This window comes from Lissotriton helveticus, chromosome 1_1 (genome assembly GCF_964261635.1).
Source record: "Lissotriton helveticus chromosome 1_1, aLisHel1.1, whole genome shotgun sequence".
NCBI classification, from domain to species: Eukaryota; Metazoa; Chordata; class Amphibia; order Caudata; family Salamandridae; genus Lissotriton; species Lissotriton helveticus.
In genome coordinates this window covers 927,401,974-927,420,564 of record NC_136057.1, presented here as the reverse complement: position 1 = coordinate 927,420,564, position 18,591 = coordinate 927,401,974, and the positions used below count along the sequence as shown (strand labels likewise).

At 49.2% G+C, this 18,591-nt stretch overlaps 1 long non-coding RNA gene across 1 annotated transcript in view; it reads left to right on the top strand.

The window, feature by feature from the left end:
• The window catches only part of LOC144771488 (uncharacterized), a 59,464-nt gene that overhangs the window by 24,823 nt on the left and 16,050 nt on the right, over positions 1-18,591 (top strand). Inside the window, exon 5 of the long non-coding RNA XR_013599313.1 lies at positions 12,104-12,126. This is a non-coding gene — a long non-coding RNA (uncharacterized LOC144771488). The remainder of the gene's footprint in view (positions 1-12,103; positions 12,127-18,591) is intronic.

Below are 18,591 nucleotides of genomic sequence, written 5' to 3'. Positions count from 1 at the left end.
TCGAGGCCTCTTACCGCCCCAGATCAAGGCTGTGAGGGCACGCTGGAGATCGCGGATGTTGCTAAGCGGGATGGGCGTGGGGAGACACTGAAATAGGTAAAGGATTTTAGGGAGGATTGACATTTTGACGGCGTTGAGCCTGCCCAGCCATGTCAGGGGCTTCCACTGTCGTAATTCCTCCAGGACCGATCGTCGGCACTCCCGCCAGTTGACTTGCGACCATGTGTCCAGGGAAGGGGTTATCTGCAATCCGAGGTAACGGATGCTCTGGGCGGCCCACTGGTATGGCGCCAGCTGCTTGAGGCGAGGAACGTCCGCCTCAGGAACGGTTATGTTGAGGGCCCAGGACTTGCCGTGGTTAATCTTAAGGCCCGAGGCTCGCTCGAAAAGGGTCAGCGCAGAGTGGAGTGCCGGCAGAATCTCGTCAGGGCGGGTGAGGGTGAGGAGAAGATCTTCAGCAAACAGCGCCACCTTGTTCTCACAGCCCCCCATGTGGATGCCATGGATGTCAGGTGGTCGACGGATCATTGCCGCCAGCCGCTCCACCACTAGGACGAAGAGCAAGGGCGATAGGGGGCATCCCTGTCGGGTGCCCCTGCGGATGGGGATCGGCGCCGAGAGCTGTCCATTGATCCGAATTCGGGCCTGCGGAGCAAAGTATGGTGCCATGATCCTAGTGATCATGTCCGGTCCCAATCCAATCTTGCCCAGGACCGACCGTAAGAAGGTCCAGGCCACCCGGTCAAAGGCCTTCTCCGCGTCCAGCGAGAGGAGGCAGGCCGGAATTTTCCAGTGACGCGCCTTCCCCACCAGGTGAGCCACTTTGCGGATGTTGTCTGCCCCCTGCCGATTGCGGATGAAGCCAACCTGATCCGGGTCCACAAGACCCGGCATGTGGGGGTCCAAACGCCTCGTCAGTAGTTTGGTGTAGATCTTAAAATCAGTGTTCAGCAAGGCTACAGGGCGGTACGAGGCGCACTGCGTTGGATCCTTGCCGGGTTTTAGAATCAGCGCTATCTCCGCCATTCTCATGTCTCGGGACGGGCCCGCCGCATCGGTAAATGAGTTAAACAATCTCAAGAGGTGAGTTCCGAGCTGCGCCTGAAACATACGGTAAAAAGATAAAGGCAGACCATCCGGTCCTGGAGTTTTCCCTAGGGGAAGACCTCGTATGGAGTCTGCTATCTCCTCCTGGACAATCGGAGTTTCCAAGGCCGGTGCATGGCACGGATGGAGCTGCATCCCCGTATAGGCTTGCAGGACCTCCGCCATAGCTCCTGGGTCCGGTAGCTCCTCCTGATAGAGCGCGGTGTAGTAGGCGCGGAAACTGCGGAGGTGCTCTTGTGGTCCCGCTGCTCCTCATGTTTTATATCTCTCTCTAGCGTATCCTCGAGGGCCCTGGCCGCGCGAACCCGTGCAATCGAGAGAGTGGTGATGTGCCCCCGAATGGTCGCCTTGAAGGTGTCCCATATGACAGGGAAGGGCGACTCCGGTAGGTCGTTGCTAGCGAAGTAAGAGTCTATGGACACCCTGATGCTATCTACATCGGCTGCATCCCTCAGGACGCTCGGCAGTAGACGCCAGCGCGCCTCTCAGTGGGGTAAACGGACGGATCTTGTAGCAGCAATTCAACGTGCGCATGGTCCGATAGCGAGATGGCAGAGATGGAGGAGCCCAAGACATCCCTCAGCAGGGCATGAGAGATAAATAAATAGTCGATATGGGAGTACGAGCGGTGGGCATGGGAGTAAAACGAATAGTCAGTCAACCCTGGGGAGCAGTACGGCCATACATCGTAGAGTCCCAGGTCCATGATCTGGGTACGCAGCACAGAGGACATAGCCCCAGAGCCGTAGGCCGCGGTATCACTACGGTCTGTATCGGGTCCCAGACTAGGTTAAAATCTCCCCCCAGAATCAGGGAGGGATCTCCCCGCTGGACGTGTGTGTTAAAAAGCATGCATAGGTACTGATCCTGCAGCTGGTTGGGTGCATACACATTACATAAAGTGAAAGTGCATCGGCCAACGCCCACACTCACCCAGAGGAAGCGCCCGTCGTCACTCCTGAAGGGCTTGGTGTCCCCCCGCCTGAAGCCCTGTCTACACAGAATCGCCACGCCTGCTGTATTAGTGCTTGCTGCAGCCCAAAATTGAAGGGGGTATCTGGGGTGAGCCATGTGCCCAACGTCTGCCTGCAGAAGATGGGTCTCCTGAAGAAATATGATGTCAGGGTTCTGCTGCAGAGGGATCGCCAGGTCTGTCGCCTCTGATTGGGGGAGCTGAGGCCCTTGACGTTAAGCGTTTAGGGGACTAGGCAAGGGGGCAGTCATATTGAAGTTCTAAGGGGAGTCGCCTGCGCCCCTCCATCCCCCCCCGCAGCCGCCCATCTGCATCCACACCCCACACCAGCGCAACTCGAGCCAGGCGCCATCGCCACACCGCCCCCCACCCCGCACAAGTAAAGAAGAAAGGAGGAGGAAGGAAGGAAAGGAAGGAAGGCCAGAAGGAAGAGAAAAACAAAGAGGAAATATATGATCCAACAGTGGCCAACAGGGCCAAGTCCAGTCGATCCGCCAACGGGCATCCTACACCCAGGGGTTCGGGTATGCCCAGGGATGTCACTCCCTCAGTGATCACCAGGGGTAGGGGCATAGCCTGTCCCGGGGTCATCGTGGGTAGGAGCCCCAGCATCGCCCACCCTAGAGATAGGAGCCGGGGTGCAAAATCAGGTAGGGCAGTCATCCTCAGTGGCGCCCTGAGGGAAGGGGGAGAGCACTCACCCCCCGAACAAGTAGATCATGAGCCGTCCTGAACAGTCTCCTGCAAGATCACGGGAGTTGGAGAGCGAGAAGCAGCCTCCTCTCGGTCTCCCTCCAGGGACTTGATGTGGGTGATAATGTCCTGCTTGGTCTGGGAGGCAGACTGCTCATCCATTCAGGGCGATTGGCGGTGGCGTTGGACCGTGGTCCAGGACGATTTAGCGGGAATACGCTCCTGCCTTTGTGGGCGCACCGGACTCGCTGGCGGTGATGTCGGGAGCTGCAGAAGCTGCGCCGCCTCCACGAATTTCCGCATAACTCTCCGTTTGGTCTCCCACTGGAAGATAAGGGCAAAGGGATGGCCCCATTGGTAAGCAATGCCCAGGTGCCGCAGTTTTTCAGTCACCGGTCTGAACGCTCTCCACCGCTGGAGGGTGTTAGGCGCTAGGTCTTGAAAATGTAGGATTTTGTGACCCCTGAAAGTAAGGTTTGGTTTGCTTCGCGCGGCCCGGAGGATGGCCTTCTTCTCCGTGAAAAAGTGGACCCTCGTCAGGATATCCGGGAGAAGTCCTGGGCGCCCTGGCGGCCCGGAGACCCGGTGGGCGCGATCCAGGGTCAGTGGTGAGGCATCGCTGTCACCCCAAACCTCATGGAGGAGCTGCGCAACAAAAGTCAGGACATTCTTCCCTTCTTCTCCGAGTGGTACGCCGCGAATACGGAGGTTGTTCCGGCGGCTCCTATTCTCCAGGTCTTCTTGTTTGGCCTGCAGCTCTATGTGCTGTTCCTCCAGCGTCGCCAGGCGTTGCCACAGGAGCTCCTGATCCTCAGTGCCGGCATCAACTGTCTTCTCCAGGCCGTCTACGAGATCTCCCAGGTCCATGACCTCCCGGCGCAGCTCCCGCACACAAGTGTGGACCTCAGAGCGAAGGGAGCCGATCTCCATTTTCAGTTCCGACATGAAGGATGTCATAAATGCCTGCGTTACCGGGGCTGTGTCCCCCGAGGCCCGCGGCGCTTCCGCCGCTGGTGCCGTTGCCCCCGTTTTGCCCCACATTGCCACCACTGAATTGTCCCTGGGGGGCACTGTCGGTTCAGCCTTGCTCCCTTTGGAGCGCGTCATGGCGGGACCCCGCCGGTCCACTAGCTCCTCAAGAGCCGGGGTCGGAGCTGTTGTAGGCGACAATCAGATCGTGGGATATGGTCCTCTCGACAGGCCCCCCAGAGCACTTCAAAACAGGACCCCAGGTAACCCAAGCACTAGTCGCTAAGAGGTCCCGCAGCAAAGACTCAATATCAGGGTCACCCCTCCAAGGCACGCAAGGCGGCGGTCCGATCACAGGTAGAGCCCGTCCAGCACCACGGGGCAGGCAGCAGGGTCCCCAGGCCAGGGGGGGTTCGCAGTACAGTCATAGGGGGGAAGGGGGAGCCCCAGATACACCAGGCGCCGTCACCCGCCCGGGCCCCTCAGTCTAAGGCACCGCTATATGTCCTCTCGCAGTGGGCCTGCGCTGCCGACCCACAAGCAGCTCAGGGGCAACGGATCACCAGCCACGTGCACCAGCCAGCGCTCTTCGCAGTAGGGGGCCCCAGATAGTGCAGAGAAGGGCCACCACAGGCCAGGGGGGCCCCGCCAGCACCAAGGCCCTTGCCCAGGGTCCAACAGCAGCAGGCGTAGCTCCGCCGTCGAACGCCTTGTCAGGGGAGGGGGGTCCGCACCTCTGAAGCCCGCACCTCACCACCGGCCAACAAGCAGTAGCCGCGCTATACGGGGGCTCACAGGGACACAGGCGCCAGAAACTTTCCGTCACAGGCACCAGCGCGGGCCCCCACCTCCAAACCCACTCCTCACCTCACCAGTGTGTGCAGGGTCGACCCGCCAGGCGGGCGACACCGACAGTAGGGAGTGTCTTCCCGGCCCCGACTGCAGCCTTCCTGCCGTCCCGTCACCACAGGGGCACACTGCCCAGCAGGGGTCCGCCGTCATCCCCGGGAAGGAGGCGCCGTCACCACCACCATCGGGCCACACCTCTCGCCAGGTCCTACGCTGCAGCTCACGGGGAGGGGAGCCCACACCTCAGGGCCCCAGGGCCGCCTCAAGGACCGGCAGCCAACGGGCAGTAGGCCGAGTCCCCTCACTAGGGACACAAAATGGCCAGAGGGAGTACAGAAGCCTGGGGGCTCCGCAGTCAAGCCCGCCGCCGCTATGCCTCAGCCCGCAGACACCAGCAAGGGAGCACGTTCTCGGGGCCAGCGACCCCACCGGAAGCAACAGAGCGCCGGTTTGGGCTCCGAACGGACGAGGCAAAATGGCGGCTCCCGCCGGAGGGCCATCCTCGTCTTCTCACGGCCGGGCACTGCTGCGGCCACAGACCTCGAGGAAAGGGCACTCAAGGCTCCCCGGGCACCACAGGACTGCAGCTACCTCTGGGTAAGTAGTGATCGCCCCGGGGTCCGCTGAAAATCGCTTATAAGGGTGGTGGACGCCGGGAGCTCCCGAGAGTCACGTCCTACCACATCGCTAGCTAAGCCACGCCCCGGGAAGTATTTTAATGTTATGCATGATGACCACCGAGGTGCAGAGACTGTGTTATAGGATGCAGGGCTCGGTAGTATGATATATGAGGCAGTGTGAGAGACAGGCACATTTTTTATAGTTGCAGTATGCTGGAAGCACTGATTAGCTCTGTATGTCTGTGTATTGCAGTGATCATTTTTAGGCCTGGCGTTTGCTAAGACCTTTTGATTTTGCTGAAAATATATAGGTAGTATGAAAATGAAAAATTGCATTTTTTATAGCGCATAACTACCCGGAGGCCTCGCAGCGCTTTTAACTGATTGCAGTGGCGAGCTCAGGGTGATTCAACACGCTTTAGCGAACAGATGGGTTTTCAAGGCCTTTCTGAAGGACATCCGGTTACTATTCTCTCGGAGGGATAGCGGGAGAGAGTTCCAGAGCCTAGCCGCAGTATGGGAAAAGGAGCGACCGCCCCAGCGGGCTTTGTTAATTTTAGTTGTGGTTGCTAGGTGTAATGCGCTAGAGCGCAAGGCTCTAGACGGGACGTAGGGCACAACTATGGGATGCAGGATAGCAGGGCCAGTACGGTGGAAGGATTTGTGCAGAATGCACATGGCCTTAAACTGCGCTCTGGCCGCTACTGGGAGCCAATGAAGTTCTTTTAGAGCTTTCTTGGCTGATTGCCAGCGAGGGATATTATACAGTAGTCGGGCAGCACAGTTTTGCGTGACTTGAAGCCTGTTGATCACTCCTGCCGGGACACCTATGTAAAGGGCATTTCCATAATCCAGGCGGGAGAGTATCAGGGCCTGAACCATGACCCTCCTCGCCTGGAATGGAAGCAAAGGAAACACTTTGCGAAGCATTTTCATTAGCCCCACACATGTAGAGGCTGTTTTTGTGGCTTGGACCAAAAAGTCAAGCGCTTTATCAAGCCAGATTCCAAGGCTCTTTATCTGAGGTTTGGGAGGGGGAGGAGGACCGAGACATGTGGGGCAGATAGATGTTAGGGCGGACCGAGAAGGGTTGCCCAGCAGCATGATCTCCGTCTTCTCCCCGTTAAGTTTAAGACACGAAGATTGCATCCACTTAGCGACATCCTCTAGACAGGGGCCTAGGGTGTTAGACGACCCATCAGAGTGGTCCAAAGAGACCACCAGTTGGGTATCGTCGGCGTAGGTGACAATACGCACACCAAAGGGAAGAGCTATCTTTTCTAGAGGTCGCATATAAGCATTAAAAATGGTGGGGCTTAGGGAGGAGCCCTGGAGGACCCCACAAGTAAGTGGATGTTTGGGGGAAACTGTCTCGCCTTCAAACACCTGGAAGAATTGCTCCTCCAGGAAGGAGGTCAGCCATTCCAGGGCCACGCCCGACACGCCCAAACCACCCAATCGATGTAATAGTGTGGCATGGCTGACCGTGTCGAACGCGGCACTGAGATCGATAAAAATGATGGCTGCTTTCCCACCCTGGTCCAGCACAGCTCTGGCTTCTTCCGTCACCGCTAACAAAGCAGTTTCAGTTCCATGCTGAGGACGGAACCCCGTCTGAGACGCGCAGAGCAGATTGTTAGACTCTAGATAATTTACTAAGATGTTATTGACGTGCCTCTCCAGCAGTTTGCTCATCCAGGGAAGCAAGGAAATTGGGCGATAGTTGGCGAAGTTGTTCTGGTCCAATGTGGGCTTTTTCAATAAAGCTTTAACCATCGCGCACTTCCAAGGGGCTGGGACGGAGTTAGAAGTGATGGCGGCATTGAGGACATCCAAGATGACCGGACAGATGGCATCAATGACCTTCATGAGAGTCTGTGGAGGTGCTGGATCATTAGGAGATTCCGAGGTGATTTTGGGAATCAATTTATCTAATGTGATGGAATCAAGAAGTGGAAATCTGTCCAGCAGACAGGGGACGGGAGAGTCGGAATCTATTGTGGTGGTGGGGTCTGTGTCATCATTACCTATACTGAAAGAGGAATAGATGCCCTGAATCTTCTGGGAGAAAAAAGTAGCTAGATTGTTACAACGGGTTTGTGCGCCGTCGGCTGACAGACGCTCCTGAGAGGGAGAGATTAAAGATGTAACTATTTTGAAATTTTCTTTAGGGGCGTTCACAGCCAGACTAATTTTCGATTCATAAAACTGGGCCTGTGCAGATTTTATTTCATTTTTATAGAGCCTTATAGCGGCTCTGTACTCTGCCTTCTTCAGTTGAGACCGGTCCTGCCTCCAGGCTCTCTCAAGTTTGCGGCAGGATTATTTCATCGTTCTAAGGGCGGGAGAATACCAAGGGGCGACTTTGGATCTTGTTATGGATTTCAGGGAACTCCTCGGGAGAACTTGATCAAGGTTACTGGAGATCCAGTTGACAAAATTGACCGGGGCAACATTAGGATTGGTCACCTTCGGAGGTGGGTGCTTGGTAAGAGCCCCTTCCCATTCAGGGAGCGGGAGCGAGGCCCATTTTCTTCCCCAGTGTTTCTTGCGATTTTGTGAGGTGGGGGGGGGGAGCTTATGGACCAAGTGAAAGGTATTAAAAAAATGATCAGTCCAGGGCAGTGGAATGGGTATCTCGACCGTAAGGTTATCTAGATTACTATAGATGTGATCTAGAAGATGTCACTTGGTGTGTGTGTCGAGTGAAAGCCTTTTTGGCGCAGATCAATAGCCTGAAGGTTGGATCGGAGACTATTGGCTGCAGAGTCATGGGGATCATCCAGGTGTAGATTTAAGTCACCCAGCAAGGTAAAATTTGCCGAGGTGAGCACTAGATTGGCGGCTAAGTCCGTTATGTTGGTAACAAAATTACCAAGGGTAACAGGTGGTCGGTAAGCTAGGATGCCAGAGAAGGTGGTGGTAGGAGAGAATTCTAGAATGAAGTGTAGGCTCTCGCAGGTTGGCATGGTGGATGAGGTGACACGGCATCTATAGATATCTCTATAAATGATAGCCAATCCACCGCCTCTGCCTGTCTGGTGATCCAGACGCTTGAGAGTATAACCCTGGGGGGTGGCCCATACTGTAGTCTGGTCGCTTTCTAACTGGAGCCATGTCTCTGTCAAAAAGAGGGCATCGGGGTTGAGCTCTTCAATCAACATGGTCAGTTCGATATGATGCTTTGGTAAAGACCGACAGTTAAGAAGAAACATTCTCCATTTATATAAGGGATGAGGTTTACCAGTATTAGGGAGGGGGATATTCCACTCACACAATTTACAGTGAGCCTTCGTGTTAATGGGGAGAACCGAGTGAAGGCATAAAGGGTTGGTGAAGGGACGTAAAGCGTGCAGGGAGGAGGAGCTGTATGAAAGGAAATTTCCTACCATGGTGCCGGCTAGGCCTGGAAGCGTCTGGACGCGGACTGGCGCAGACTGGCTTCTCTTGGGCGCCTCTTCGGCGCGTCTACGGCGCTCCCGCTGCGCGTTACCGCTGCGCGACTAGGAAGGAAAATAAGTAGATTGGGGAGGAGGGGAAACTAGAGCGTCACCCTAGGAAAATGGCCGCCCGCCGTGGAGCAACCAGGAAGTGAAGGCGCTTTCCTCCCTCCACATCAAACAGCACGAATTGCTGAGGTGGACCGGGGAGTCAGCACACTAACAAATGAAGGTGACAAACAGTATTTTTTAAAATATAATAAACGAGTTTAAAACCCTTGCAGCAGCGGAGTTAGTGCAAACACGCTAGCGCAACGATGTTCTCAATCAATCTATCGTGCGCGGCAGTGCTGACCTCTTTTGTAGTCAGGGGAGGAGGGGAAACTAGAGCGTCACCCTAGGAAAATGGCCGCCCGCCGTGGAGCAACCAGGAAGTGAAGGCGCTTTCCTCCCTCCACATCAAACAGCACGAATTGCTGCGATGGACCGGGGAGTCAGCACACTAACAAATGAAGGTGACAAACAGTATTTTTAAAAATATAATAAACGAGTTTAAAACCCTTGCAGCAGCGGAGTTAGTGCAAACACGCTAGAGCAACGATGTTCTCAATCAATCTATCGTGCGCGGCAGTGCTGACCTCTTTTGTAGTCAGGGGAGGAGGGGAAACTAGAGCGTCACCCTAGGAAAATGGCCGCCCGCCGTGGAGCAACCAGGAAGTGAAGGCGCTTTCCTCCCTCCACGTCAAACAGCACAAATTGCTGCGGTGGACCGGGGAGTCAGCACACTAACAAATGAAGGTGACAAACAGTATTTTTTTAAATATAATAAACAAGTTTAAAACCCTTGCAGCAGCGGAGTTAGTGCAACGATGTTCTTAATCAATCAAGTATACTTAAATGTAGTTGTTTTTATCCAGCCCTCTTTATCCTTTTGTCTCTTGTGATGCTACTCGCAAATGTCTTCCGCCTGCTACAATATGCAACTTGGGGCAGTGGGTCAGCCCACCTGGGCCGCTGGTTAACTCCACTGTCAGTGTCTCTAAGTGTGTGGGTATTTGGGACAAGCAGGTTGAATATGTTAGAGCCCTGTAGTGACTAGCAATACGTGGCAGATATCTCCAGTCATCACATATGTTGGACCTGGTCCCTTTTTACAGGTTCTCTCCAAGATGTTTGTCTTCTATTGCTCAATGACCCTTTGTAGGCATTAGAACTCTGTGCACTTTAACACTTCTATCTAGTGCTAAAGTGCTTGTGCGCTTTCCTTCAAACAAGGTAAACCTCTAATTAGCACATCTAATTTACTTGTAAGTCCCTAGTAATTGGAACTATATGTACCCAAGGCCTATACATTAATTGCTACTAGTGGAAACAACCATGCTTTCACCTCTCTTCTGAACTTTAAATGCTCCTGAATGAACCAAGTCTAGTTTGACAATGAGTTCAAGAGCCTGGCGGCTTATACAAAGAATGTGGAGCCTCCAATAGATTTCTTATTGTACGGCAATATGTGCATTCTTGGAGCTAACCTTGTTCAGCGCCCTGTTTTGTTTGTGTTGCTTTTTTTAGGATTAACACCTTCAGCGCTACCGCGTTTACCTGCCCTGCGCTGAGAAAGGAGTAAATGGCTTGTTTGTGACAAAGCCAGCTCGTCATGAGCGCAGGGCAGGTAACGCCCATGACGAGCTGGCTTTGTCATTAGCGTCGAAGTGGTTAATGGTCCTTTTCCCTGGGAGGCTCAGTGGATTATTCAATATGCCCTGAACATGCTTGGTTCTGGGTAGTGGTGCTATTCCACTGGCTTTATGGTTCGTTTTTAATGAAGGCAGATCTCCAGTTTTTTAGGGCTCCTTGAAACAACATATTGCAATAGTCTACGTGTATGACAATAGTCACTTGGCCATGAAAGCTCCTTCTTTCTTCTCCTGAAATGTGATCCACATACGTATTAGAAATGTAGGTCAAATGCTTTGATTTTGTATGATGTTTTGATTTTAAGAATGGTATTTACTGATCTCAAATGTAATCAGCAATGCCATTAGGACTTTCCCTCATGGAACTATCATACTTTAGAGAGGATCCGTATAGGAAAACTGCAAATTTGCTATCTGGTTGATGTAGTCTTCTATTGGAAATGGTAAAAAAAAGACAACATTTTAATTTACTAAACGGATATTCAATTACATAGAAGACACCACATACATGCTTATCACTTGTGATAATATACTACTAAGGCAAATAACATATAATGATTAGGATTACAATAAGGGGTATTGTAAGGTTTAGATAAGCCTTTGGGTTTTTAAGGTGTAGGTTTAAGGTGACATGTAGAGTTAGGGCAAGGTTTAGTGAAGAGGTGGGGTCTATGATAGCTTTAGGGGTCAGTTTAGGTTACAGGCAGAAGCAAGTTTAAATCAGGTTGGTCCATCTCTAGGTCAGGTTCTCTACTTTATTTATGTCTGTACTTGTGCTTTTATGGTTGCTACATTTTAACCGAATAAAGCTTACTGAATTGAATCGAATCGAATAGCTAAAGAAATCAGAAGACAACAAATAAGCATAGTAATGAAATAGGTGCACTCTGAACAAGATGCCTTACTAACACCTTGCTTATTACTAAAAGTTTTGCTCACAATGTTTCCTTTTTTCCTTTTTGTCTTTTCCTAGTGTATCCCATCGAAATGCTCTGCAAAAATACAACTATATTGCATGGATACCTATATTTCACACTTTGTAAATAGATGAATTAGGCTCTGTCCATGTTTTTTTCATACCGACCGCCCCCGTGAGTCACTTCCTGTTCACCGGCCTCACCTAATGCAACTCAAATTTGCTTAAACATACCAGAGACATCACAGATTTCCAACTTCCAGGAAGGCAAGGATAGGGGTAGGTCCGACCCAACACTCCGCATATGAGACTGTGTGTATGGCCACCAAAAAGGACGCTGGGTGTACGTGAATACTAGTCAGTACTCTGAGGAGCTCATTCTCATTAACTACTCCTCCTTGTTTGTTTTTCCAGACTGACAACCGCAGTAGTTATGCGATCCCCTGTCTTGATCTCAGGCACACATAGGCCTACTATTGGGGGTAAGAGATGCCGCACAGCCTTTTTAGGAATTACGAATGTCAGCGCTAATACCTCATATCATGTGAAATAATTTACTGTGTGATGAGTCGTTTTCTATGTTTTTTAAATGTCAGTCTGTCTTGACCTACTTTAAAGCAAAACTCTTTTTAGAATACATGGAGGTGACACCTAGATACATGGATACAGGTGGCACCCATTGTTGGAACAAATACATGTAATGCCTATAGGCTAGAGCATGACTCTGCACCACACAACAAAATGTTGCAGCAAGTTTCTACTGTGAGTGTCCTAACCACGACACTGAATAATGTATTCTGTGGTTGTTTCCTCTCTTTATTCTCCTTTCTTTTTATCTCCAGGTTGGATTAGGAAACATGATAAGGTGAGCATATCACAGGTACTTTCTTGATCATATGCTTCACCACTAGGGCATGTTACATATGATTGCACCTTGACACCCTCTCTGATTTAGAGTAGAGTCTACACCAATTTCTGTCCCTGAAGAAATGCCATGGATCCCCCTGGACCACTAGGGTGTGAAACATGTTTACCTGACCAAGTATAACCATACGGTCATTGCACTTCACTCACCAGACATTCGTGCTTCATAATTCCGCGCCAACCGTCCACTTTAGACTTCTTTTAACCCTACTGAGAGGACCCTGGGAATAAACCTATCACTGGGTACCCTTTAGGTCAGTGGTCTTCAAACTTTTTAATTCCGCGCCCCACCCCCAGTGTAGAAAAAAAATTGCCGCCCCCCCTGAACATTTTTCACAATTAATTATTCTATTTAACTGTCAATGTTTAAATATTTCTAGACTTATTTAAACATTGCAGCTAAGTTCTATCACTGTTTTAGAAATGCAAACAAATACAGGATTTCCAAACATACTATTCTGGTGAGGCAGGCCTTAGTAATGTGTAATAGTATCCACAGTGTGATTATTCGAAATGGTAGTGGGGGTTTCAGAGAAAATTTGGAGTCCCTTCCCTCTTGACGCCTTCTCCCAGCCAGGATTTAAATGACAAAGGATGTTAATGATGGCCCATTACAGACGTGCTTACTGCTGCTCATTTTTTTGGGCTGAAAGCAAAGTCTAATGTTTCTTCTGGCCAGAGCCTGGCGCCCCCCCTGGGATCACTTGAGGCCCCCCTAGGGGGGCCCGGCCCCAGTTTGAAGACCTCTGCTTTAGGTAGTTTTAGATCACTGACACACCCACTCATCTGCTCCCCACACCTGCCTGCATCATCACAGCTGTTTTATTTAGAAGATCACCCACAAAGAGCCCTCTCATGGGGTCTGTGGATCATTGCAGTGCCGGACCCAACCTCTATAGACTTCTTTTAACCCTACCAAAGGGACCCACGAATAAACCTAGTTTTAGATCACTGACACACCCCCTCATCTGCTCCGCACACCCGCATGTATCATCATGGCTGTTTTATATAGAAGATCTCCAACAAAGAGCCCTCTTGCGGGGCCCGTGGGGCATTGCAGCGCCGGCCCCACGAGGAGCAAAAAGCCTGATGATGAAGCATGGCACCCACATGGGTGTGTGAGGGCATCACTTCCTATTAAGGAAGATCTCCCTCACTATTATCTACACCAACTGTTCTCTTAATTCTTATCTTGATAGGAACCAGTACCCCCTTTGCTGTTAGTCAGGTACAACAGATCATAACACAGACCCGATCTCTTCCAGCCTTTGTCCATGCCAGATATATCTGTCCCTTCCACTCAGCTCTTACAATGCGTGTCTGTCTCCTCCCTCTCCCATTCATTTGTCCATGGTAAGAGTCTGAGTCTTATTTATAATACAATTGGCTAGGTCTAGATACTGCTCGCTAGGTCTAGAGAGTATCTAGGCACTCTTCATCAAATCTAATTTCCATATTGATAGCTCTGTTATCAGCCCTCTCAATTGATTTAATCCTGTCAATTTCAATTATATATATATATATATCATCCCACCAACTATTGAAAGGAAGAGAAGCACTGATATTGTCTGATCTCTTTATTGTTCCATATTCAAGAATAATTAGTGTGTCTAATTTTCACTTAAAACCAATTATAACTGAGAGAAGACCACCAAAGGAAACATTTCCTTATCAGAAAAAACAGGAAAACATTGATTTTACTTCAAGTCAGTAGCGGTCGGTGGTGGGAGTAGCTGCCGGGCGGTGACGTGGGGAGGGGGAGGGGCAGGGTGGGGGGTAGTGATCTATGGATTACAGAGGATTACAGGTAAGTAAACATATAAATGAATAAAACAAATTCCGTTGCGTGCACTGCATCACATTTGGGGATGAAGTGCGAGCAACGAAATTAATTTTATTTATTTATATGTTTACTTATCCGTAATCCTCCGTAATCCATAGATTACTACCCCCCACCCTGCCCCAACCCCACGTCACCGCCCGGCAGCCACGGCCGGACTGGGAACCAAAACCGGCCCTGGCAAAGTGCACGGCCGCCCCCCTCCCCTCCCCAGGGGGGAGGGGGGAGTTGAGGGTGAGACCCCGCTCTTTGCCGGGGCCGGTTTATGGCCTATTTTGTTACAGGGACGTTTTTGCAGCCAGGGGCTCAAAACCGCCCCCTACCGATGCGGCCCACCGGGGGATTGCCCGGTGCCCGCAACGGCCAGTCCGGCCTTGCCGGCAGCGACTCCCATCACAGACCGCTACTGCTTCAAGTCCCCAAGACAGAAAATGCACTAGAACCGAGATCACTGCTTAGAACACAAAAGTACAATGCCTTGTACAACTCACATATGAATGGAAGGAGAACGGTTCCGGCACTACGTTATACCACATGCTTTGTAAAAATCTGTTCTTAGCAGTCCCTGTGTGGACTTTCAAATCCACATGAATTCCCATATGCATGGCCGAACATTGTAAAATAAACTTCATACATGATGTTAACTGCACAGGTAAATGAAGAATGCATCCTGCAGCAGGTCATGACATTTATTTACTATCCCAGCTGTTTCTTTATATAGTAGCAGAGTTTGCGGTACCCACAAACCTGGTAGCTAACATTATGCACATTGCTTCTTTAGCAGTCCTCTCTTTTTTGACCATGTAAAGCAGAAATAGACTCAGATCAGACAGGAATTTAACATTTATAGCCTCGAGCTTTCTTGTATCTTGATACAAAGAGCAGGAAGTATGACACTGGCTTGCAGCAATAGAGCACTAAGCACCCCAAAATATATGTATTGTATATCCTAAGTAGCACACCTTTATTCAGTCGATCTTTGAATAATAGAGAAGCTGGAAAGTGTGTTAAATATTCACCATTAACCTTCTCTCTGCTGCATCAAATCTAAACAGGGTGCAATCTATCCCCTTACATCCACATTCTGAACATGGAGCGAAACTGGACTGCTAGAGAGAGGAGTATGATTGCTGGGAAATGAGATAGGCTGACATGGTGAGGGGCAGTATTGATGAGTTACTTGAAAAAGCAAATTCAAGAAAATATACTGAGCATCATGAAGAAAATAAAAAAGCCAAATTCTTTCAGAACTGACAAATTACAATCCACACAATTTTCTATTGTGCATAAATACATTCTGATAACCACAGACTTTCACAATTTTTATAACACTGGAAAATATGAAAGCCCCAACATAATTCACAACAAATAGAAACTAAAAACAGGGAATTGTAAAGGAATCCAAATAAACTTTAGGCCATCAGAGGGTTCTTTATATTTTTTTATCATCCTTTTCTAGCAAATAACATTTAGTCCGTATAAATATTACAAAAACTCAAATATTATTACTGCCATCCTTTCTCATTCCCACAAATCTGCTTAGTAAATCCTAGTCAGAGGGGACAGAGCAGTATGATCTCATTACTTTAGTTAGTGACAATTCTATCCAATAGTACCTTCTCCTCGATAGCTGTTTTTTCAACACATATCAACTTCTATACACAACATTTCTGCTCATCATTTGTTGCTTTCATTAGGATACACGTAGATTTTGATTGTAACTAATATGATTTGCCATATTTTTTCAGTGGCTTCATTTATATATAATATGCCTCCTACGATCGAATTGATTTCATCATCTGTGGTCTGCTCGTAATCTAATCATATGCAATTATCCTGATAGATGGAGTATGTAGTGTTCGGTGCTATGACTTGTATACCAATTCATTGTTTAATTCCCATCACCAATCTGCATATTAGTTATTTTTGTCATGCGAGGGAAGCTATTAAATCTAATTCAAGATGTTATTTTAATCAATTACTTACATTTCACATTTCTTCTCTATTGAGCAGGAGACAAATCGATTCTCTACCTGCATTCTTTGTTAATTTTACTAGTCTTATTTGACCACTTCTCTTACATCTTTCCAGTCTACTCTGCAATGTACTTATCAAATATAAAGTTCCTAAATATTGGTTGATATAAAAAGATGATGACATTTTGTAAATTATTTGTGATGGTCTCACACTTGTATGGATTATATTTGTATATTGAGCAGTAAAGATGAGAAAATATCTGTGATTGTTTTCGCCTATGAATCAGCAGGTGTTATAGGACCTAATGGCAAAGAGGGGACTCCGAAATATGAGGCGGAGCATGGGTTAAGGGAAATTCATGGTATGAAGATCAGTGTCAGGAAACCAGAGGGTGGGATTCAGTGGACTAATGGAGTTTTCAGTCCTGATCAATGCTACTGACCCTCCAAAAAGAAAAATGATGTTTACCCTAAAATTCTCCCAAAATCTATTACCTGATGCTTCACAAAAGGTCACAATCCAAAAATGTGGCCACCTTTTGGGTGGCTGTGCCTATTCTTGGTGCGAATCCTGCTCTGTTTAGAGAATGTCTCATAAACTAAGGGGGCATCGGATTGTCGCCTTCATAGGGATAGGCAAGAATACTTCTTAATTGTAACTGTTTGGTATACAGGGCAGAACGTATTTCTCATGTAAGCATTTTCTGTGCATCAACAAAAATGGGACATAGGCCGATGGTATGTCCCGAGCAGGGCTATGACTGCTTCCAGCGCACACTGCCGCCCGCGCCTGTCCATAATGTAGGCCCGTGGCTGTATTAGATTCCTGCTTCGGTGGGAGAGGGGTAGCATCTGCCTGTTCGCTTAACCGAGAATGCTACATAAAGCACGGCTATTATTTATTTATTGACACACATCCCTCTGTATTTCTGTGCTATCATTTATTAAACGCTTTCAATAATCTGTGTGCATTAACATCATAAGGTCAAGGATGGTGCTTTTCACAACTGACACTTTTTAATTTGCAATACTTTAGAGACAATAAAGAGGCAAGAGTGCCCGGAAATTGGCCAGCTGTTTAAGTCCGTCAAGTGGTGTGTGTGTAGACTCTCATAACATGTGCCTGCTGTGGCTGCAGGCAAAGGGAAAGTGGAAAGGGCAATCCGAAGGGATGACAGCACAAAATGACAGAAAGGACGATGAAACAGGAACTCTTGCAAATGACACTTGATGAAAACTGACCTCACCAAATTGGCCACATTCTCCATAATTGCAAACAGACCATCTCCCTGTCCACTTATACCCCAGGCATTATTAGGTTAACAACAGGCAGCAGTGATGCAGCATCAACCCTTGATTGTTATAAGAAAAGCAGAGTCCGCTGCACTTATGGAGATGCTAATTGTGTATCTTGGAGTTGCCAGCTGGTTCCATGTCAGACCTTTATTCCCTGTAGACACCAGTCATTTACCTGCTAGGGCTTGCAGGGCCGTACCACCAATGGAAACAATGACACTACAAGGTCCAACATGCAGAGTACTGATGGCTAGATCACCAGGGAATTGAAAAAGGTGCTCCTGGTGATGACAGAGTCTACTATTAAGGCTGGACTGGCCGTAGTTGGCACCAGGCGTTTGCCCAGAGGCCTACAAAGACGTGGGCTGGTTTTTTGTTTCCAGGGGCCAGTTTTGCGGCGATACTGCAATATTGGCCCCCAGTAACAAAAGCAGCAGTCCTGGGGGACGGTTTTGGTAAGTAGCAGTGCTTCACGCTTGCCACCTCCTGTGGGGGTGGCCAGCTAACAAAATTGGCAGGGCTGCTTTGGGTTCCCAGTCCTGACCTGTCTGCTTTCTTGTCTGGTCTCCATACAAGGGAGCAGCCGTAGCTGTTTGCGTGCATGGGAGCCTGAGGGACCATAAGGATAAAAAGGTTTAACCAAGATAACTAGCAAGTTAGGGTATGGCCTTGTTGCCCACTTGAATGTTGATTGCTGCTTCATTTGGCCCTATAAAGAGTTCTGGCCATGGGAGGTAATTTTAGCAATAGTAAAGTTTAGTAAGCAGGAAGTTACAAATTGATAGGTGAAATACCAAATCAATGAATGATGAAGGCTTTTATTGAGGCAAACCTCAATTTCAATATGAAACTATTTGATTGTCAGATTGAGCTCACATATATTAAGTGGGCGAAACACCCATATCTGCAGGACACTGTTAGTCCCCAGGAAGGCACTACTAGCACTGCAAGGAGTTGATTATGGTGCCACCCAAACATGGCATCACCCATGTCTGCAGGACACTGTTAGTCCCAGAAGTCACTACTAATGCTGCCAGGAGTTGTTTATGGTGCCACCCAAACTCGGCAGCTACCCAGGAAGTGGAGGAGGAAGAGAACATTCTGTTTTTTTGTGCTGCAGCAACCATGGACATTGATTCACCAAAATGCCAGGGATAGCGTAAGTGACAAAAGGATCTACCGCAAAGAGGTCGAAAGGAAAGTATGCCCAGAAACTTGGTAGGGCATACAATGTTTTTGTTAAAATACCCCTCACACACCTGAAAATAAGCTAGAAACGGTAGGAGTCAGTGCT